Below are 22,768 nucleotides of genomic sequence, written 5' to 3' on the forward strand. Positions count from 1 at the left end.
ACCGATTTCATGCATGTTCAGGACTCCTTCATTTTGGGGAAGAAGCTCTTATATGCCCATTACATTGACTGTATTTTAGCATTCTTACTTTTTTTTTTTTCATTTTTTGATTAACCAATTACAAATTGTTACGTGGTTTAAAATTTATCACAATGAGAAGTTTTTAGCTTTATTCCTGTGTTTCTTACTGTAATATAACATAGTTTAAAACTGTTCTACTTGGGGCCAGCGCTGTGGTGTACAGGTAAAGCCGCCGCATGTAGTGCCGGCATCCCATATGGGTGCTGTTTGGAGTCCCAGATACCCCACTTCTGATCCAGCTCTCCGTTACGGCCTGGGAAAGCAGTGAAAAATGGCCCAAGTCCTTGGGTCCCTGCATCCATGTGGGAGACCCAGAAGAAGCTCCTGGTTCCTGGCTCCTGGCTTTGGATCAGCACAGCTTTGGCCACTGTGGCCAACTGGGGAGTGAACCACCAGATGGAAGACACCCCCCCCCACCCCCCCCACCCCACCCCCCCACCCCCCGCCACCGCCTCTGCCTCTCTGTAACTCCGCCTTTCAAATGAATCTTTTTTTAAAAAAATCCTGTTCTATTGTTCTGTGGGTGTGTCAGGTCTCTTAGGACGACACAGGGACTCTTGGTCTTAAATTCCGTTTCACTTCCTACTTTCCTGTGCTCTTTGGTGTGTGATCATTTTATAACTAGCAAAGGGCTGATTTTTCAAACCCTGTTAATTAATTGGCAAATTTACTCCAAATCACTCAGTTAACTATCGCTGGTGATAGATTTGGTTTGGTTTCTGCCCCCCTCCACCACCCAGCTTTTCTTCTGCTCATTTTACTCTTGCTCTTGTTGATTTTTCCCCTTATTTTTTCTCCCTCTTCTGATCTTACAACGGGATGCTTTCCCCCAGAGAGCATTTATTTTGAGCTTTTATGGAGAACGAGAGTGGCAGATACCAACTTGAGAGCACTTCAGCCCATCTCAAGGGCGCTGGGCTTAGCTCGGGGTCTCGGGTTTGGCTTCCCCTCCGACGTGGACTATCTCCAGAACCCACTGCAAGGCCTACTCTGGCTTCACCCTGGTTACTCGTCCCACAGTCCAGTTCGGCCCAGGGGGTATCCAGGTTCGGCTTTTTGGCTTTTTTCAGTGTGTAGGCCATGTGTGCTGTGAGGCGAGGAGCTGTGAGCCATCACTGGGTCGCTCTCCCTTCTTCTCAAAAACCAAGTCTGGAATCAGAGATTTTCTGCTGGAAAATCCCTCCAAGGCAGTCAGAATGTCTTAAATGCATTATTCAAAGTATTAAATCAGGGGCCGACACTGTGGCACAGCAGGTTAAAGCCCTGGCCTGAAGCACCGGCATCCCATATGGGTGCCAGTTCTAGTCCCGGCTGCTCTTCTTCCAATCCAGTTCTCTGCTGTGTCCTGGGAAAGCAGTGGAGATGGCCCAAGTCCTTGGGCCCCTGCACCCACATGGGAGACCTAGAGGAAGCTCCTGGCTTCAGATCAGCACAACTCTGGTGTGGACCAGTGGATGGAAGACCTTTCTCTCTCTCTCTCTCTCTCTCTGTCTTTCAAATAAATACAAATAAATCTTAAAAAAAAAAAGTATTAAATCACATACATCTTGAGCCCTTGCTGCTTGTAAAATCTTTGTTTCACCCGATATGTGTGTCTGTGTGTGTGTGTCCAGGGTGGGGGTGGGGGTCACACTTTCTGCTACTTTCCAGACCAAGCCCCACCTCCAAATTACACCTACTCCAAGCTCAGCCAGTGGGGAGGCTGGGCTCGGGACCTGGAAGGGGGCGAACTGCACATTATAGGCCTTCAAACCTGAGGGGCCTTCCTGTGAGTACTGGGCCCAAGGTGACAGTGGGCAGAGTGAACAGGGCCAGGCTTCCCACAGTGGCTTCCTGTCCAGCTCTAGCCAGGGGAAGGGTTATCACGCAGAGGAAGCAGGAAAGACACAAGTCGAGGAGTCCACGTGGCACAGTGGCCAGCAGCTGGCATCACTGCTGTACCCACCCCTCAGGCTCCCCACCCCCAGTCACCTCCAGAGCCGCCCAGGTTCAAGTCAATTCCACAAACACCAAATTCCCAGAATAGGCCATGCTACTCTGGGTCTGCAGGGGCTAACCAGGAACCAAGACACAGCCTTGGCTGCCAAGGAGAGGCGGGCAGGGTTTGCTAGCAAATGGGGAGAGAAGCTCCATGTAGCGAGAGCCAGGCAGGGCAGGAGGCACAGCACGGGCCCTGGTATGTTTCTAGGGAGGAGCTGGCATTGTGTGAGGGGTTAGAGAGAAAGAAAAGACAGGGCACTCTGGCAGCGGAGACAGGAACAAAGGCAGTGAGGGGGGAAAACAGAAAGCAGGGATGACAAAGAGTGTTCCGTTCAAGTTCAAGTTGAACCTCAAGGCCCTTCACTCAACAGTGGCTATCTGAATTGGTTTCCCTAGCAGGACTCTGAATGAGGCTGAGCAGGAGAGACAGCATTCGTCCACACAGCAAAGGAGGGGCAGTGAGAGCTACAGCCCGAGTGTTTGCCATTTCTAGCTAAAGACGTCTTCCCAAACAGTGCGTGGGGCAGGCGTCTGGCTGAGGGGCTGCTGTACATCCCACATCCGAGTACCTGGGTTCAACACCCAACTCCAGCTTCCTGCTAATGCGCACCCTGGGAGGCAGCAGGGATGGCTCAAGCGATGCTGGCCCTGCCACTCGCAAGAGCGACCTGGTCTGAGTTCTTGGCTCCCGGCTTCAGCCCAGCCCAGACCTGGCCGTTGAGGACATTTGAGGAGTGAACCAGTAGACGGGAGATCACTATCTGACTCTTAAAAAACTAAGAAATAAAACAGTGAATAAACCATATATGACTAAAGCATGAGGGGTGGGAATTCCGGTAAGGCGGCTGGAACCCATGCTGAGTGCCCAGCTCCGGAGTCAGGACGTGCCTTTGTATTCCAAAAAGAACACTTGGGATCGGCTCACAGTGCACGGAAAGAAGCCTGGTTTCAGGTCTGGAAGTGGCAAACTCTCCACTCCTCCGGGCTACATTGGGGTGTCCCTGGGCCCCCAAACCCACTGTGGAAAATCCCATCGGTGGTACTGCTGGCCCTGCCCTGCCCCAGGGTCAGTGGCTGAGGACATAACACAGACAGGCCTTTGAAGGAACACAGACGCCTTTGTCCACTGCTGCACCAAGAAACTCTATCCGGCGTGCCAGGGCCCCTCCGCTCCCACACATTCTTGTCTCTGGGGAGGAAGCCAGGTGCGTGGGGCCTGCCGGCAGAGGTGGTAAGTCTCATTTCCAGGCATAGCAACGGAGTCAGGGGTGGGGAACCTTTTACTGCCAAGAAACGTTTGGATATTTATCACATTATTCCCAAGCCATAACAAAATGATCAACTTCAGGGGCTGGCGCTGTGGTCCAGCGGGTTAAAGCCTTGGCCTGAAACGCCGGCATCCCATATGGGCGCCGGTTCTGGTCCTGGCTGCTCCTCTTCTGATCCAGCTCTCTGCTGTGGCCTGGGGTAGCACTGGAGGATGGCCCAAGTCTTTGGGCCCCTGCACCCATGTGGAAGACCCAGGAGAAGCACCTAGCTCCTGGCTTCGGATCAGCGCAGCTCCGGCTATTGTGGCCATCTGGGGAGTGAACCAGCAGATGGAAGACCTTTGTCTCTGTCTCTACCTCTCTCTGTAACTCTCTCTTTCAAATAAATAAAACAAATCTTAAAAAAAAATGATCAACTTCAAAATCAGCCTGGGGGCTGGTGCTGTGGCACAGCAGGTAAAGCCACCTGTGACACTGGCATCCCATATGGGCACCAGGTTTGAGACCCGGCTGCTGCACTTCCAATCCAGCTCCCTGCTGATGCACCTGGGAAAGCAACAGAAGATAGCCCAGATGCTTGGGACTTGCCACCCACATGGGAGACCCGGACAGACTTCCAGGCTCCTGGCTTTGGCCTGGCCCAACCCTGGCCATTGCAGACATTTGGGGAGCAAACCAGTGAATGAAAAATATTTCTCTGTCTCTGTGACTCTGTCTTTCAAATAAATAAATATTTCTGAAAAACTATCCTGCTATGGATTTATAGAATTTCAAGTCCCACCTGCGGCAGCCTTGGCAGGGCCTTTGCGGGCCTGATACGACCTGTGGGCCAGACGGTCCCCACCCTGAGTGTTAGATGGAAGAGAGGAGAGGGAAGCTACAGGAGGCAGAGGCTGGAAGTGGTGCAGCTGGGGGAGGGGGCTCAGGGCCATCCCAGGAGGCTTGATGTGCATGCTGGGGGAGAGGGGGCATTTCCTTCTGAGAGGGGCCCCAGACCCCTGCCTGGGGGCCTGAGCACTTGGCTCCCTGATGGGGCAGGTGGGCAGCTGCGGAGCCTCCTCATTCTCCTGCTCACTTGTCCCGTCCACCCCCTGTTCTCATTCATCACCACGCTGGTAAACAGCTGACATTTCTGGTGGCAGCAGCACTCTCTGCCTGCCAAGTTCGCCCTGATCGCCCTGCCGCGGGCACATCTGCTCGTGCACGTGCGGGCGATGGCAATCAGGGGAGCTGCTCGGGTGACTGTCATCCTGTATTGAGTCCCATCATCCGCTTAATTGCTGGGTGAACGCTGCTGGAAGGAGACGCCGCTGGCTGGCGGTGCCGCAACGCGCCACATCATCTTTGATTCCACACCCGCCACATCATCTTTGATTCCACACAGTGTGAGGTGGAGTGGAAAAACTCAGAATTCACCGCCCTCCAAAATACAGAGGCTCCAGGTTACAGCGAATCCTCCTTATCCCACCCTCCGCCCACCCCACTGCTCCCAGGGTCTCCCTCGGCCCCTGTGCATCCTGCCTGCTGCTCCCTTGCAGCTCAGCCTGAGGCTAACAGGCCCCAAAGTTCACCCGGGCCTCAGTACAAAGATGAGCACCCCACGCCACAAAGAACGTACTGGAAGGGGCACTTTTATGAGTCAAACAGTGTCCAGGCTCCACAGTTCAGGCTCTCTGGTTACCAGAGTCTATAATTATTACATAGGCCAGGGGACATCGTTTGGCCTATGATGTTTCTAAATCTTTGCAACAAAGAAGCTGTGAAAAGATCTGACTGTGCATACAAACAGTATAACCAAGCCACAATGAGGTTTACCAGATGGCGCTGGGGTCACAGCAGGCCAGACACCGCTAAAATGAGAGGAAGATTCGTATTTTTCATTTGAGAAGAGTGAGGTACAAAGAAGCAACTGAGGGGCCAGCGCTGTGGCTCAGCAGGTAAAGCTGCTGCCTTCAGTGCCAGCGTCCCATATGGGTTCGAGTCCTGGCTGCTCCATTTCCCATCTAGCTCTGTGCTATGGCCTGGGAAAGCAGCAGAAGATGGCCCAAGTCCTTGGGCCCCTGTACCTTCATGGGAAACCCGGAAGAAGCTCCAGGCTCCTGGCTCCATATCGGCCCAGCTCCAGCTGTTGCGGCCATCTGGGGAGTAAACCAGCAGAGGGAAGACCTCTCTCTCTCGCTCTCTTTCTCTCTCTGCCTCTGCTTCTCTGTAACTCTGACTTTTGAATAAATAATAAATACACCTTTATTTTTTAAAAAAAGAGGTAGCTGATCCCCCCCTGCCGGGGGTGGGGCTGGCTCTGAGGACATGCCTCCGCCTCCACTCCTGCCCTCCTCCAGGCCTGCCGGGCAGGAGGGGCGGCCGTGAGGAGCAGAGGGGAAGGCACACTCAGGACCACCTGGCTGACCCAGGCTGCAGGAACATGGGGGCAGGAAGGAGGCTCCTCTGCAGAGAAGCCGACCTCGGGCTGGAGAGTGGAGGCCAACTCTGCCCTCTCTCCCGAGAAAGGCCTCCCGGCTGCACAGACACAGCAGCTCATCCTCCCCCTGCTCTCCTTCCAAATGGTGAGGTTATCTGATGTCAAGATTCCACCTCTGCCAGGAGGGAGGCCTGTCTGTCTGGCTGTCTGTCCCCTAGACTTTATCTCTGGTCTTGCCCCTTATCTCTGGCCTGGCCTCACACCATTCCAACCCCATCAGCTTCCCCAGGAGCCAGAGAGAGAGAAGGTGGGCTTCCTTTGTTGCCACCACACCCCTAAGAAAGAGGCAGAGGAGAAGTGGCCACCTGGGAAGCGAGTGTTGGTTCCAGACCTGGATCCTGCTCTGCCTGCCTCCGCTGATGGAGAGAGAGCAGCCTTAGTGGGCTGGCTGGAGCTGTGAGCCTGCGCTTGGATTGCTCCCACCCCTCGGGGGCCAGCTAGGCCACGGCACTTTGGGGGCCCACTGGCCCAGGCAGCTCCTAGCCCAGCAGACTGCGGTAGTCAGATGCAGCCGCCTGCAGATCAGAGGGGGCCACAGGTAGGGGCCGTGGTCTGCAGACACACGCCTGTGCTGCCCACGGTCTCCAGCTTCAGACGTATTCAGGAGAAGAGGAGACAGCAGAATGCACATAGCCTGCCAGCCCCCACCCCCCCAACCCCCCCGGAGCAGTTACAGCCCCTGGGTGGACAGAGCTGTTTTCGCAGGTAATTGTTTTTTAACAGGTTACAGACTCATGCAGCTAAGCGGCTGAGGGTGGGTGCAGAGCAGACTGGGCCGGCCCATTCCCCTGTCTGCTTTCCAAAGCTATGATAAGGCCAAGTGAGATAAGAGGTGTCAGGTCAACGTTCTTTGTAAACTGTAAAGCACTGGGACAATGCATAACACTTTCTAGGGTGCTCATGCCATGCCAAGTGGTGTTCCAAGTAGCTTACAATCCCTGTGATCATTCCCATTATACAGATGAGAAAAATGAGGCCAAGAAGGTCACGTCATTTGCCCAAAGTCCCAATGCTAGAAAATAGCAGAGCCCAGGTTCAAACCCAAGCAGTGTGGCTCCGGAGTCCGTGCTGGGAAGCGCTCAGCTCTCCCACCTTGCCGCTGCTCAGAGGCTCCGTGGCCTCGTGCGAGTTACTCAAGCTCTCGGGATGTTTGCTTCTGCAGCTGCCAGGCAAGGATGAGACCACATACCTCAGGAGCGATGAGGCTCGGACCAGGCAGCCTCCGTGGGGGACAAGCACTGTCTGCCTGCCACATTCCTCCCTTCTGTAGCCCCTCCCTGCAGGCAGGAGACTTCAGCGCCCCCTGGGGGTCCCGGCAGAGCCAAGGAAGGAAGGGAGTGGTAAGGCACGCAGCCACGCTGGGAAACCTGGGCACAGGAGGCTTCAGGGGGCAGAAGGCACCAGCAGTAGACAGCGAAGAGCTGCCCAGGACAGAGACTCGGGGAGCAGGGACAGGGAGAGGGGTCTTGGTGGGCTTCAGGCCCCGCTGCTCCCAGACCCACAGCACCAGCTTGCCCTGCAGCTTGGCTCTGCGAGCCCTGTGTCTGTCCCTGTGCGTGGGAAAGTGTGCCCGATGCCCGGCCAACCAACCAACGGGCCTGTCGGCATCCGCGGCTGGTCGTCTACCACTCACTCCCCAGCGTTTCCTACATTTGCCTGGACAGTGCTGGCCAGGGAAAGCGCCCAGCTGTCTCCTCTCCCTTTCTCCGTTCCTCGGCACTGCCCTCCAACCATGGAAGGCTCCAGCGTCCCCCCTCTGCCATGGGATGGAGAGGGGGGCCTCAGCCTTGGGCCGAAGATAGGTGGCGTGGGAACAACAGTGACACATCCCCTCCTGAAGACTGAGGGGAGTCCCCCTCCCCCTGGGAAAATCGAGGGGCGCCCACATTCAGAAAACCACAAGGCATGGGAAAGCAGAAGAGGCAAGAGATGGCAGGGGAAGAGACACTGAGCAGGGGAGATGCCCCAAGAGAAGCGGGAGGAGGCGGGCAAGGCGAAGAGGAAGAGGAAGAGGCTGCAAGACGGGGCAGGGGCAGCCCCGGGACAACACAGCGGCCCCAGCAGAAACTGAGCCAGCACGGAGGGCAGGGTGGGGAGTGGCACAGGCAGTGAAGCCAGGAGAGAAGGGACAGTCTGCTGGGCAGAAGGCAGCCCTCACATGAGCCTCCACAGCCCCCTCTCCCCGTGAGACCCCACACACCTGCTGCCTGGGTAGCCTCCACCCCGCCCAGTGCACCCTGGCCCCACGGATGCTCTAAAGGAGATAAAATGCACCAGGGCCACATCTGCAAGGAAAAGTCAACAGACCCTGCTGTCCCTGGAGAAAACATCCATGCCCTAGTCTGAGCCAGCCCCTGAGGCCCTCGGGCACCCCTCTGGCCAGCCTTGCCCGGCCTTCTTCCTCCCCAAAGTTCTCCGAGGAGAAGCCTCCAGTGCGTCCCTCCTGGTGGGCTGGGCCCTGAGCTGCACGGGAAGGGCCAGGGCTCGCTGCAGAGCCAGGGTGCTGTTCCCAAGGCCTGCCGCCTCCCAGGGCATCAGGGCAGAACTCGGGTCCCTCGGGGCACCCTGGCTGCGGGAAAAGAAAGGGGAACCTGTGTTTTGCATGTTCCATATCCCACACTGCTGTCCCCTGCCCGCGTGGGTCGAGAGGGATGACAACGACGGGGATGACGTGAATCACAGCAAACACTGCTGAGACACCTTCTTTACCAAGCTGCTTCACAAGCATTAGCTCCCAGAGACACAACCACACGGGACGCTGGACACCAGCATGCTACAGCCCGGGGAACAAGGGCGGCTCACCATCGCATGTGGGGACAGTCACCAAAAACTATGCTCTTTCCACTCCTCCTTGCTAACTCCCCAACAAGTGGGCCACTGCGCAGGGGCTGGGAAGCAAAAGTGGTGGCCCTGATGTACTTCTGGAACGCGTGGATGGCCCACCATATGACAATCAGTCAATGCCATATACAGGTTTCCAGAATGAAGGGGAGGAAACCGCATCATCATCTCAATAGAGAAAAAGCACCTGAGAACACTCCACATCCTCTCATGACTGCAAAACAACACTCGAAAACCACCTCAACGTAACATACGCTATGCAAATATAAGGTGCCCTCCACAAACGTACTCCAGGGTACAGACCAAAAGCTCTTCTGTTCAAACCAGCAACGAGGCTGGTAGGCTTCCCTTCACGATCTCTGTCTAACGCAATATTGGAAGCTCCTCAGAGCAACTGCACAAGGAAATAAAAAGCACCCAAACTGGAAAGGAAGAAGTAAAATGATCTCTGTTCACACATTATGACCTTGCATGTAGAAAACCCTAAAAATTCTACACCCACCAAAAAAAACCCGTTAGTACCAATAAACAAATTATTCAGCCAAATAGCAGGATACTAAATCAACAACAACAACAAAAAACAATTGTCAGAGCCAGCACTGTGGCATAGCAGGTAAAGCCACCACCTGCAGTGCTGGCATACCATATGGGTGCTGGTTCGAGTCCCGGCTGCTCCACTTCTGATCCAGCTCTCTGCTATGACCTGGGAAGGCAGTGGAAGATGGCCCAAGTCCTTGGGCCCCTGCACCCACGTGGGAGACCCAGAAGAGTATCTTGGCTCCTGGCTTCGGATTGGCACAGCTCCGGTGTTGCGGCCAATTGGGGAGTGAACCAGAGGTGGAAGACCTCTCTCTCTTTGCCTCTCTTTCTCTCTCTGTGTAACTCTGAATTGCAAAGAAATAAATCTTTTTTTAAAAAAAATGAATGGACAAACCGTACAGGAAAATAAGACAACAAATCCATTTTAAAAGCATCAAAAAGAGTAAGATGTTTGAGAATTAACTTAGCCAAAAAGGTAAGTAAGTTGCACAATGAAAACTACAAAATATTTTTCAAAGAAATGAAAGAAGACATAAGTAACTGGAAGACTTACTTCATAGATTGGAGGACTTAATATTGTTAACATGCTAACAGCAAACAAAATGACCTACAGAGTCAATGCAATCCCTATTGAAATCCCAATGAGGTTTTTTTGCAGACACAAAAAACCCACCTAAAATTCCTAGGAATCTCCAAGGACCCACAATAAAATAGCCAGAGTAATCACGGAAAAGTACAAAGTTGGAGGACTCGTGCTGCCTGATGTGCAAACATACTACAAAGCTCTGGTAATCAAAACGTGTGGTGCTGCCATGAAGACAGCCACGTGAGACAGCAGAATACCTGAGAGGATCGGAAAGAAGCTCCCGTGCCACGTGCCACGTGCTGACAAGGGTGTCAGGACCACTCTGTGCAGAATCACGGCCCTTTCCACAACGATGCTGGGGACACCAACTACCCACGTGCAAAAGAAGGAACAGCACACACAGACATCAACTCAAATGGACCCGTGGCCGAAATGTAGGACCTGAAACTATGAAATGTAGAAGAAAATACTGCATGGAAAAACAGACAAATCGGACTTCATGGAAACTGTTAAATATTCATCAAAAATACTACCAACAGAATAAAAGGGAACCCACAGAATGGGAGAAAACAATTGCAAATCATGTATCTTACAAGGGATTAATACCCAGAACATATAGAGACTCACCTAAAACTCAACAATAACAAAAAGCAAACAATTCCATTAAAAAATGAGCAAAGCACTTGAATAGATATTTATCCAAAGAACAAATACAAGTGGCCAACAAGCATATGAACAGACGCCAACATCACTAACCGCTAGGAAAATGCAAACCAGAACTACACTGAGATACCATCTCACACACTAGAATGGCTACAGAAAAACAGAAAAAGAAGTGCTAGGATGCAGAGAAATCATAGGAATACAAAACACAACAGCTGTTGTGGAAAGCAGGGTAGTGGTTCCTTAAAATATGAGAAATGAATTACAGCAGTCCTCCATCCCCATGGATTTGCTTTGCACAACTTCAGTTATCTGCAGTCAGCTGTAGAACAAAAATAATACATGGAAAATCCCAGAAATAAACAACTCTCCCTAAGTTTTCCATTGCACACTGTTCTGAGTAGCATGATGAAACTGCCTGTCATTTAGCCTTATCCTACCTGCAAGGTGCCTTTGTCCAGCGTATCTACCACTATGCACTACCCACCTTGGTAGTCACTTCACAGCCCCCCTGGTTCTCAGATGGACTGTTACAGTATGTATGCAAGGGAAGAAAACACAGTACAGAGAGAACTTAGGAGTGTCTGGAGTTTCAAGCAGCTACTGCAGGTCTGGGGGTGGGGGACACCCTGAACTACATGATCCAGCCATTCCTCCTCTGAGTATCTGCCCCAAAGGGTGAAACACAGGGTCCTGAAGAGATTATCTGTATCCCTCACTCACAGCACCTGCGTGCACAGTAGCCAAAACACGGCGCAACCCAAGTCTCAACAAGCGGGTGAACAGATAAACAAACCACGGACAGCCACAGATGGAGCATTATTCAGCCTTTCGAAAGGAGGAGATTCTGCCACACGCTGCAGCATGGACGAAGCTCGAGGCCAGGAAGTGAAATCAGCCAGTCACAAAACGGCAAATGCCGCGTGATTCCCCTTACGACAGCCAGATTCACAGACAGTGGATCGGCGGTTAGCAGGGCTCGAGTCAGGGGCCGGGGCGCGGAGTCAGTGCTCCACGGGGCTTTGAGTGTCAGTTTTGCCAGGTGAAAGTCTGCCGCTGAACCATACACCGAAAGACAGTCAAAGTCAACTTCCCCCTATGTGTATTTTACATGATAAAAAAAATTTAGGAAAAAAAAGATGAGTATAGTTCTGGACAGGGAAGAAAAACAACCACACACGCTGATCTCGACTCGTGAATCACAGGGCCCACTTGATGCCAGTGTTCTTACCCAGCCCCAGGAAGGGTGGCGAGGATCAGAGCAACCCGAAACACAGCTTTTTCAACTCTGGCATGGTCATGCCCTGTTCTTTTCCTTTCACATTTTCTTGCCCAATTCAGCTCCGCCAACTATGCCTGACCATGGGTAAGGCTGGGCCCTGGGGGCCTCTGGAGGAGGGAGGAGGCCTGCTCTCTGTCAGCTGGTGGACCCCAGCTGTCCCCCGTCATGCCCCATCGCTTCCAGATAAGCCTCGGCATCCACTCAGGTGCTCCTGCCGGCCTTGTCCGCCTCTCACAGCTCACAGCAGCGCGGGCTCCCTGCCGCCGCCTCCCCGCAGGGCATCAGTGCCCCGGTGCTGGGAGCTGGGGCGTGGCCCACACCAGCTGCAGGTGCACGCGCCCACCAGGGACGCCAGCAGAAGCTCTAGCCCAGCAACGGCGGCCTCGCAGGAGCGGGCTGCAAAGCCATGCACTGCCCTGTTCCTGGCGTGGCTCAGGATCAGATGGGGTGCAGAACCGAAGTGAGGACCCCATCTCTTCAAAAACACATCTGTGCCTGCTGCATTCCCCCAGGTGAGACTTTAAATGTCACTAGACCTGGCTTTTAGCAGAGAATCCAATCCCACTGGTCACTGGTAGCTTCTGTGTTATGATTGCTCTCCGTACTGCTGAGATTTGCCTGCATTTATGTGGAAGCACCGGTGGGGAAAAGCAGAGTAACTGTGGAGCAGGTGTAATTTTGAAAAGAACGGCAGGGACCAGCATGCTGGCATCCCATACCGGAGTCCCGGCTGCTCGGCTTCAGATCCAGCTCCCTGCGAATGTGCCTGGGAAAGCAGCAGAAGATGCAGCAAAGTACTTGGACCCCTGCCACCCACATGGGACACCCGGATGGGGCTCCAGGCTCCTGGCTTCTTCTGCCCCAGCCCTTGGCTGTTACAGCCATTTGGGGAGTGAACCAGCAGATAGAAGATTTCTTTTCTGTCTTTCCCTCTCTGTCACTCGCCTTTCAAAAAAATAAAATCTTTAAAAAAAAAAAAAAAGGAAAAGCATGGAAGTTTACCCTTCCAGTAACCCAGTTAACAAAGACTTATGAACGGCCCACTGCTGTCCAAGTAGTCTACAGGCACACAGCAATGAGCAAGAGACAAGGTCCCTGCCTGGTGGGCCTCACAGTCCACCTAGCCACTGCCTCCACACTGTACCTGCCACCAAGTCCTGGCCATGCTCGCTCCTGCAGCCTCTCTGGGAGCTGGCCCATTTGCACTGCTCCCCTGGGTGGAGGCTGTACCCACCTTTAGCCCCTCCCTCCACTCTGTCCCAGGCACTGAGGATCGCTCCATGTGTCCTCCCTCCAAACCCAAATGCATTCAGTGCTGCTTCAGCATCTTGCTTAGCTGTTTAAAAATCTGAGCTTTGGGGAGCACAGAAAACTCTCAAAGTCTCTCCCTCCTCTGCCCTCCAGTGTTTTCTCTGCCACTCTCAGCAGAGAGGGTCTGCCCATCTCCCGCCTTGCGTAAGTCAGACCCCGTGTCTTTGAATACTCTGTCGCCTCCACTGAGAATGCCCTTCCCTTCCCTGTCTATTCCAGTTCTCAACTCTGGCTACACCCTGGATCACACAGAGAGCTTTAAAAAAAAAAAAAAAAAAAAAAGATGCCCAAACCAACCAAGTCCCATTAAATTCTCAGGTCTAGGGTGCAGCCCAGGCATCTCTAGTTGCTAGGGTCTCCCCATAGTTCTCCCGTCCTGCACTCCAGCCTAGACACTCCACTGGAGCCCATTCTTCTCCAGACTCAGAGGGTGCGTACTGCCTGCTGCCCGTACTGACGAGGCACCCAGCACGTCTGTGTCAGGTTCTCTTTAATAACCCGTGTGTCCCTATGACCTGCAAGAGCTGGGGTGGCCAGGACAGCCAGAGATCGCTGGGCGACACACTGATGCATGTGGAGGGGCACAGAGCTGCGGCCACCAGGCCCTGGCACTGGAATGCATGGCAGGTGGGAGCCGAGGGGACGCCCAGGCTGCTGCCAGCCATCAGCGTGATCCACACCTGCCGCACGTCCCCTCCATGTGACGGATGGGATGACAATGGCATTGTGCCTCTGCCCTCGCTTCCTGAGCCCCAGAGCCTCAGGAAGACATCAAAGTCCCCACACAGGGCCTCCTACGAGGAACCTCACCAGAACCGTCACAGGCATCAAGCCTGAGAAACCGTCACAGGAGACGCGGTGACTGCGGTGTCCTGGACGGGATCCTGGCACACAGACGGGACGCTGGGTAAAAGGTGAGGATGACGCATCAGCTCTGGCTAACAGGCGTGCAGCAGGTACCCTGAGATCTTAGCCAACCATGAAACTGCATGCAGCGGGGAGGGCACTGGGACCCTGTACTCTCTGCTCAAGTTCTCTGCAAATCTCAACCTGCTAGAAACAAACAGAACGGTAACAAAAATCCAAAAAGCCAGTTAAACACAAGACCGGCCTCCTAGCCCCTAACCATCCCTCCCAGCCAGTGGTGTGGGTCCCTGGGCCCGGAGCTTGTTCTGGGACCTGGGCTTCTCTGGGTCAGAGCCACACAGCCAAGGGTCAGGCAAGGCTTATACAACAAGCGCTCTGGGTCCAACCAGAGCCCACCAATGGATCTGTTTCCTCTAGAGGAAAGCAACCTGTTCCTTCAGTTTGCGTTGTAAATGCTAATCAAGCAGGCAATTAAACACCAATTATTTGGCCAGCACCGCGGCTCACTAGGCTAATCCTCCACCTGCGGCGCCAGCACACCAGGTTCTAGTCCCGGTTGGGGTGCCGGTTCTGTCCGGCTGCCCCTCTTCCAGGTCAGCTCTCTGCTGTGGCCTGGGAGTGCAGTGCAGGATGGCCCAAGTGCTTGGGCCCTGCACCCACATGGGAGACCAGGAGAAGCACCCGGCTCCTGGCTTCAGATCAGCGCGGTGCGCCGGCCGTAGCGGCCATTTGGAGGGGTGAATCAACGGAAGGAAGACCTTTCTCTCTGTCTAACTCTGCCTGTAAAAAAAAAAAAAAAAAAACAAACAAAAAAAAAACAAAAAAACCAAAAAAAAACACCAATTATTTATTCAGTTTCACGGCCTAACTTTGCTCCCCCCACCACAAAGTCCCAGAGAAAGGAAAGGGCTGGAGGCCTGGAAGGGGAGGAGGAGAGCAGCAGGTGGTGCCGTTCCAGTAGGCTGGGGCCGTGGACCCTTTGCTGGGTTCCTTGCAAGGCTAAGAAGGCAGCTGCACAGTCTGGGAGCAGAACACGGCTGCTGACAGTGGGGCAGGGCCCAGTGGCGGGGAATCTGCCACCATCCCCCTTCGGGGCCGAGGGGCACTGTCCACTCCTGGGCTGCATGTGGGGGTCTTCGTGTTGCCAGGGTCAAAGCCCATGCACAGTCCGGCCTGGCTGCTCAGGACAGAGTGGGAGAGGCAGAGTCTTCTATCACACAAGGGGCACTCGCTATCTTAACCCAGGGGCGCCTTGGTCTTTAACACCCAGTTATTTAAGGGAATGAGAAACTTGGTCAGAGAAAATTAAAAAAAACAGAGGAGGGTGAGAAGAAGGAAAGTTGCTTCCTTAGAGAGAGAAACAGACGGTGTACATCATAACCCCAGTCCCTGAAAAGCCCCCAGGCCAGCCCACCAGCAGAGGCGGTGTCACTGCCATCCCAGCCACAGCCCCACGCGCTCCCCACAGGCGCACTCCTAGGCAGGCACACACGGTGCTATTGTACTGCCAACCAGGCTGAGGATGTGAGCCAGGGAGCTGCCCCCTCCCCCACAGAGGCTGAGGCCCCCGCCCCCAGGGCATGTCGACAGGTTCCAGGGAGTCTGGTATTACACAAAAGCCAGGAGCCTCAGGAGGCCAGGCAGGATGGGGTCACCCCCCCCCCCCCCCCCCCCCCGCCCCACACACACACACAAAGACTCATTCAAGACAGGACAGAAAAGCAGTCCCCAGCAGCAGACACAGACACCTGGAGCAGACGCCCGGGGCCTGGAGGCCAGGCCCTTGCACCTGCCCACAGCCTGCCGGGCAGCTGGCCAGTCCCTGTGTCCAGAGGAGCCCCACTGCTCTGCTGGCCTCCGCCTGCAGGGCACTTTGCACAAACTCCCACCACCCCCTATGGGGCTGCGAGTGGCATGAGGATGAACCCAGACCACCGGCCTGGAAACCTGCAGACTCAGCCCTTGGGGGGCGGGGGGAAGCTGTGGCCCCACGCTATCTGTGTCTGTTTCAGAAAACACATTGCCCCTTCCTTCCTTTCCCCCACCTACTCTCGTGCCCTCCCAGCTCCCACGGATCCAAGGCCCACACCCCTCCCATGTTCTGCTGCTACTAGTGAGTGGCCCCTCCCCCCACTAAATCAAACTCCCTGGTGGCAGAAGCACCCCTGGGTCCCTCACGCAGAGCACGAATGGACAGAGCCTCACTCTCTCTTGACTGTCATCACCAATCCAAGCTCACAGGCATCTCTGAGCCTTCTCGGCACGGCCCCTGCTCCAGCCCCCCCGTCCCCCTTCCTCCTGTCTGCTAGCTGGTGCCTGTGGAATCCCAATGACCAAAATGCTAGGACGGTCCCCTCTGTTGATGTCAGCATCTCCCAGATCCAAAGTAGGGTCAGATGTTTCATTTTTAGGCTCTGCCAAAGGAACTGGGCAGACAGAGGTAATGGCGGGAAATGGGGAAGGTGCTGCATGGGCGGGGCCAGGCCAGGCGGACCAGCAAGGCAGGGATCTGGGGGGCAAGTGGGCTCAACAGCTCCCAGCGGGTGGGCACTCTCCACGCATGCTCAGTTCATATGTGCTCCCTGCACGTCTGACTCTGTGGGCAGAGGGGAGCAAAAACACAGGCACCATGGGCCAGGCTCTGTAAGGGAAGAACCACCACAGCATCCCAGGTACAGGGAGGGGGAACCAGGAAGAGCTGCTTGGCGGACTAAGCCTGGGGAGGAGTCTCGAAGGATGACACAGAAGCAATAATAATATCGTTCTAATAGTAATAATAATAATACATCATTGCTATCATCACTCTTACAGCAGCTAACACCTGCAGAGGGTTTCTTATAGGCTAGGGTCACATGGCTCACCCCATACTCCTCTGCTCATTTCCCAGGGGAGGGAACAAGCTTACAGAGAACACCTGCCTGGGTTCCAGACAGGAGCACCCATATGGCTCTGGCTTCCTGACTCCAAGTGCCTGCCACTGTGGGCCCTGGAAGACCTGGATTGAGTTCCTGGTTCCTAGTTCCAGCCTTGGCCCAGCCCCAGACAGTGAGGGCACCAGGGGAGTGGGGTGGGGGGGCTGTCTGTCTCTCTATGCATCTCTGCCTCTCAAATAAATTAACAAAATGGGTGCGCTCTCTGCCTCTCTCTCTCTATGCATGCCTCTCAAAGAAATGAGGCTTAGAAAAATTAAGACAATAAGAAAGCACCGGAATCCAGATTAGAATCCAAGTTTCTCTGTCTCCCAGGGCTGCAAAGCCCAGTTGCACAGGCTGGGGTTCCAGCACATTCCAGCGGGGCCTGAGCACAGGCATAGGCAGAGGGTGGGGAAATACAGGCTCAGGACGAGCACCTGGACAAGGCATCTGGAGAGGCAGTGGGGCCAGGTGACCGATCGCCTGGTGCACCCAGGCAGGCACCCGTCCTTACTAACAGGTAAGGGGGGGCCTGGGAGGTCTGACCCAGCTGCACCTGGGCCACAGGATGGATAGGTAAGCGCATGGGGCTGAGAGAATGGAAACTTGAGAGGCCACCCCAAGGGTCTGGGTGACAGCCTGCAGCGCAGGGAGGTGAGAAGGGGTGGGGGTATTGCACAAGGGGTGGAAGCTATGCACGTGTGAGGAAGGGCCTCTGGGCATGCGAGTGCACCTGTGAGTATGGGGGCCCTCCCAGGAAGGAAGAGGAAGAGGCTGCAGTCTTTCCAGGGAGGTGGCGCCGAGGAAGGCAGTGGGGAGAGGAAGACACAGGACCAATCAGTGGACGACTGCAGCAGGAGGCCTTTGGCCGGCAACAAGCCATCAGCTCATGGCTCTGCTAGGACAAGAGGTTCCCACAGGCCTGGCATCTGGGAGGGCCTCGGAGAACCCTTGTTAACAGAACAAGGGAGTGAACTTGACAGCATTCCTGGCTTTCCCTGCTAGCTATCTCCAGCCCCGTCCACCCAAATAAGGTGTTCCGAGGGGCATGAGGATGAACCCAGACCACCGGCCTGGAAACCTGCAGACTCAGCCCTTGGGGGGTGGGGGGAAGCTGTGGCCCCACTGCTATCTGTGCCTGTTTCAGAAAACGTGCCGTGCCTAGGGCCCCACCTGCTTCCCCTGCCCTCAGCTCTCTTTCTGGGCCTCCTTGTCCACCACAAATCTTTGAGACAAGCATGCTCCTCCTACATGGCTCCAAGCCGGCTTCCTACTTTCCCAGGTCAAGGCCTCCCTCTCCGCTGGTTCTAGAGCAGAGAAGATATTGCCAAATGTGTTCCAAGCTTTCATCCCAGCCAGGACACGCCCTGCTTCTCACCAAGAACAGCACGCTGTGACCCTGACCGGTACCTCTGCTCAAAGACCTGCCAGCAGGCCAAAGGCTCCCCAGGAAGGACTTCCTGGACCCTGGCTCTGGGCCTCTCCTGAGGATGCCCTGTGCCCCACCCTGCATGGAGCCCAGCTTCTGCCCTAGTGGGTGAAAGGGGGCTTCCCTCCAGGACCCAGAGCCCAGGCCCTTTCCTGGCAGCTTGGCTGCAACCCTGTACTGTGAAATGATGAGTCCCATTTGGTGCCCAGAGAGAAGAGGGGACCAAGCCAGTGTGCTCCACACACACGCAGAGCGCTGTGCCTTGGAGTCATGATCCTAAGCCCTGATGACAAAGGCGGAGGCAGAGGTCTGAGAACAGTCTAAGCTACCGTAGAGTGTTACCAGAAGCCCAGTTTGCATCCAGAAGCACCAGGTATTTGTGTAACGAGCACATTGCCTTGGGGAAGCAGAGCGGCTCAGGGCAGCGCTCCCTCGGTCTCACTGGGTGCTCCTTTGGGCTCGCTCAGTGCTCCCTTGGGACAGGAAGCTGGCAGACAAGAAGCCGCCAGCCAGCTCTCTGCCCTGTGGGGTGTGCCCTTCCTGACTGCTCCGCTGCCCCCAGGGAGCTCGGATAGACAGACATTACAGTGAGCCCAGGGAAGGGGGCGCTGCAGCACAGTTGGCCAGCCAACAAGACTGAGGGTGGGCAGAGTGTGTGCTCTGGTTGATGGGGGGGGGGGGGGGGTTTGGATCGAGGTGGGCTGACTCCCCTAAGGCTACAAGGAGCTTCCAGGGTCTAGGGAACTGCTGCTCCCCCCCTCCTCTCCCTGCCACACCCTCCAGCCTTACCTTGCACCCACCAGGAAACCCTCACTTTGGAAGAGGCACCCCAGTCTCCAGAGGCTGGATGGTAACAGAAAAGAAGGCAAGAGATGCACAGCAGGTGATGGAGGATCCAAAATCCTCACTGAGGAGTCAGAAACCTGCTACAGGGGCTGGCGTTGTGGTGCAGCAGCTTAAGCTGCGACCTGTGACACCAGCATCCCTCAGGAGCACTGGTGGGAGTGCTGGCTGCTCTACTTCTGATCCAACTCCCTGATAATGCACCAGGGTAAGCAGTGGAAGATGGCCCAAGAGCTTGGGGCCCTGCATCCACGAGGGAGACCTGGATGGAATTCCAGGCTCCTGGCTTCTGCCTGGCCCAGCCACGGCCTTGCAATCTGGGGAGTGGACCTGCAGATGGAAAAATCTGTCTCTCCCTCTCTCTGCATCGGATGAATGAGTAAGTAGGTAAATCTGGCGGGAGAATCCCTCGACGCCCCTTCCAGCTCTGAGCATCTAGGACTCTCAGACCAAGGGCTGTGCTTCCCTCCTGACGGTCACGTCCCCGGCAGCAATCACATAGCAGACACTTAAACAATGCACCGGATGCCTGCATGAAACAGATCCTCGGTCAGCCCAGCAGCCACTGGAAGCCAGGAGGAACGTCTTCCCCTGGACATGCACTCTCCGAAGACCATACAAGGTGCAGGACTGGCAGGAGCCTGGGCAGCCCAAGGGCCCTTCGCAAACCTGTGTCCTCTCCTGGACACACAGCTGGCCCCAGGTGCTAAGAGGAAGCAGGGAAAAGAAAATGTGGCTGAGGACCGAAGAGAGGGCAGTCTGATCCCAGCTCTGGACAGGAGCACGCAGCCCTCACTTCCGGGGCTGGTCCCCTGCCCACTCCCACTCCTCCCCTCCCCTGCCCTGGCCCAGGAACCACCTGTCCTTGCCTCCTAAGGACCCCAGAGCCTGCCCGAGCCTCCTCCCGTCCGAGGATCGTGGATCCTGCGGCTTCCTGGTGGGCAGGGGAGAGGGGGCGCAGTGGAGGGACGGAACTTCTGGTCTGCCCAGCCCCTCTTTTGAGGGACTCTGCAGGTGCCTTTTCCTCCTTCTTCTGCATGGGCTCCGGGTTTTCCTGCTGGGCTTCGGGAACCTCCCCACCGCAATTCCCGTAGGCATGGGCTTGGAGCACAGAGCCCGATGGGGCAGGAAATGGCCCTGGCTTCCTTGCCACAGCCCAGCCTAAGCCCTATTTAGAAGAAGCACAGGGAGCATGTGTGTATGTGTGTGTGTTGGGGGAGGAAATGGAATGCAGGTGTGAATACACAGTGCTAGGGTAGTATAAGTTCAGCACTGTGGGTGGTGTGTATGTCGTGTGTGTGTGTGTGTATGTGTGAGGGTGTTATCTATGGTGTGTGTGTGGACAGCAGGATGGGGATGTGAGGCTGTTTACTGTGTGTGTGTGCGTGTGTGTGTGTAGCGTGCTATGAGTGCATGTGTGTTGGTGATGTGGAGTGTATGTAATGGGAGTGAAATGGGTAAAGGCCCCTGAGCTCTGGGCAGGAGTCACATGTCCAGGGTCTCCCACCCAGAGAGGCCAGGGCTAACCAACAACTAAGCAACCATATTGGGGGGAGGGGAGGAGGGGAGGAGGCACTGAGGTGAGGAATGGGCTGGGAAAGGAGGGAGGTTGAGACTTGGAGGAGTTTCCATGGCAACTACCAGGCAGGTCACGTGCAAAAGGCCAAGTTGCGGAAACTGACAGACACAGGCACACATACACACACACATACATACACACACACACAACACGGAGGGCGCCAGGGCCCCCAGAGAGGGATGGGGGAGCAGCTGCTTCACAGAGAGCCTGGAAGGCTTACTCCTCCATCTTCAAACCCAGAGATCTGAGCCCATGGAGACAAAGGCAGCGGGAGCCAGGGGCCACTCTTCAGGGAGAGCAGCCTCCGGCGGCCACAGCCCCCCAGGCCTGAAGGCTGGCTGCAGGGGCCTCCCCAGGCCCCACGCGTCCAGCCTGGCTGCCTGCCGCTCTCACCCTCGGGCGCCTTCTCCGCCAGCCACCACTTGTAAGAGCAAGACCCAGGCTGCTCACCCAAACTCTGCGAGAAACCCAGGGAGACAAAAAGGGGCAGCCCCGCTGGGGAGAGAAGGGGATGGCGACCCAGGAGCCATGCAAAGATGGGATTGGATCGATCGCCAAAACGGATGAACCCAAGAGATGCAAGAGCTTCCTGAAGCCCCGGGTGCTGGAAGCCCTGCCCCTCCTCGGCGGCCCCCTCCTGCTGCCCACCGCCCCGCCGCCCCTCACTCCCCCTTGCATTGCTCCGTGTCCACACTCACACCACCACGCTCCACCCAAGTGTCCAGCCTTCCGAGTAACAAAGGAAAACTCGCCCCGATACTGAGTGCGAGCAGCCCTTTCCCCCTCGGCAAACCCAAGCCCCAGGCTCAAAGCTGCGACGAGACGAAAGCGCGGGCAGCCGCCGGGACCACCCCGCCGCCAGGACCTGCCTCCCCTTCGATGCCCCTCTCTCTTCCGACGCCCACCTCCTTGTTTACGTCTCCCAGGCCCCAGTGGGGACGTGGCGGGGGCCGCACCCACACACTGAAACAAACAAACCAACGCGCCCTCCCGGCGCGCGGGGCGTCGGGCCCCACCCCGCTACTCCTCCGCTCCCAACACGGAGCCAACTTTGCCCACCTCCCAGCTGCTCACCTGCACGGCGGGTGTCCTCGCAGGCGATCCCAGGAGGACGTGCCGAGTCCGGAGCAGCCGGGGAGTGGCGGGGCTGGGGGCAGGGCGGTGGGCGCGGCTTGCGCGGTTTTCCCGCCTCCCCTCCTCCTAGGAGCGGCGGCGCGCGGCCCGGGAGGTGGGGGCGGGGCGCCACGGGCGCGGCTGCACGGGGGCCGCGGGGGGCGCGGGCGCGGGGCCGCGCAGACCCCTCGCTTTAGTTTTGTGTGCACGCGCGCGCGCGAGCGGGAGATTTTTTTTTTTTTTTTTTTTTTTTTTTTTTTTTTTTGCCAAGGGGCGTTCAGGCTCGGCGAAGCAACAGGAGGCGCCGCCAAGGGGGCGTGCGAGCGCCAGAGCGGCTTGAAGAGCAGCTGTTGCTGTTTGCTCTTCCCCGGGCGAGGATGGGGAGGGAGCAAGCACCAGGACAGAGCTCTGACGGAGTCCACGCAGGGGAGCCGGGACCCTGCCCCAGACACACCAGCCCGCGTCCCTTCGCAGCCTCGCGGTCAAGTGCAACAGGCAGCAACAGCGGAAAGGACTGGCGCAGGCGCAGGAGCCGGCCCTGGTCGTGGGTGTCCTTCGTGGCTAGGCTAGAGCCAGTTGGGGTGAAGGGCCATGGCTCTCTGCTGAATCGCAGGTGTGCCCTGACCCAGGCGTGCAGCACAACCGTTCCACCACCCCCTCCCCAGCCCAGGCCCCAAGAGCCAAGATGGCAGACCTCGCGTCCTAGCTCTGCAGCCGTACCTGTGCAGGGAGCTTGAGTGTGTCTCTGTACTAACCTCCTGGGTCTCCAGTTCCTCACGTGGGAAAAGTGATTGGACCACTGCCCCCGTGGGAGGCTTTGCTCAAAGGCAGTGCTGTGAGTGGCTGTCCCTGTCAGAGGCAGTAAGGGACAGAAGCAGGTGGCCCTGCGCTTGGTAGCCTGAGGGGCCCAGCCTGAGCCACAGTGAGTGTTGGGGGGCCTGGCGGTGTGCAGGAAGGAGGGAGTGGCTGCTGAGAGAGGCTGTGATTGCTCGGG

General features: G+C 56.1%; 1 protein-coding gene across 8 annotated transcripts in view; it reads right to left on the reverse strand.

The window, feature by feature from the left end:
• FXYD6 (FXYD domain containing ion transport regulator 6) overlaps positions 1–21,962 on the reverse strand; it is a 30,828-nt gene extending 8,866 nt beyond the window's left edge. For 2 of the 8 annotated variants that reach the window (XM_070078809.1, XM_070078804.1), the window contains exon 1: positions 21,736–21,962. The gene's annotated coding sequence lies outside the window, so the exon portion shown is untranslated. The remainder of the gene's footprint in view (positions 1–21,735) is intronic. The other 6 variants (XM_070078792.1, XM_070078785.1, XM_070078801.1 and 3 more) reach the window with 5 other exon arrangements.
• Positions 21,963–22,768: the final 806 nt, after the last annotated feature.

The sequence above is a fragment of the Oryctolagus cuniculus genome, chromosome 1, assembly GCF_964237555.1.
Source record: "Oryctolagus cuniculus chromosome 1, mOryCun1.1, whole genome shotgun sequence".
NCBI lineage: Eukaryota > Metazoa > Chordata > Mammalia > Lagomorpha > Leporidae > Oryctolagus > Oryctolagus cuniculus.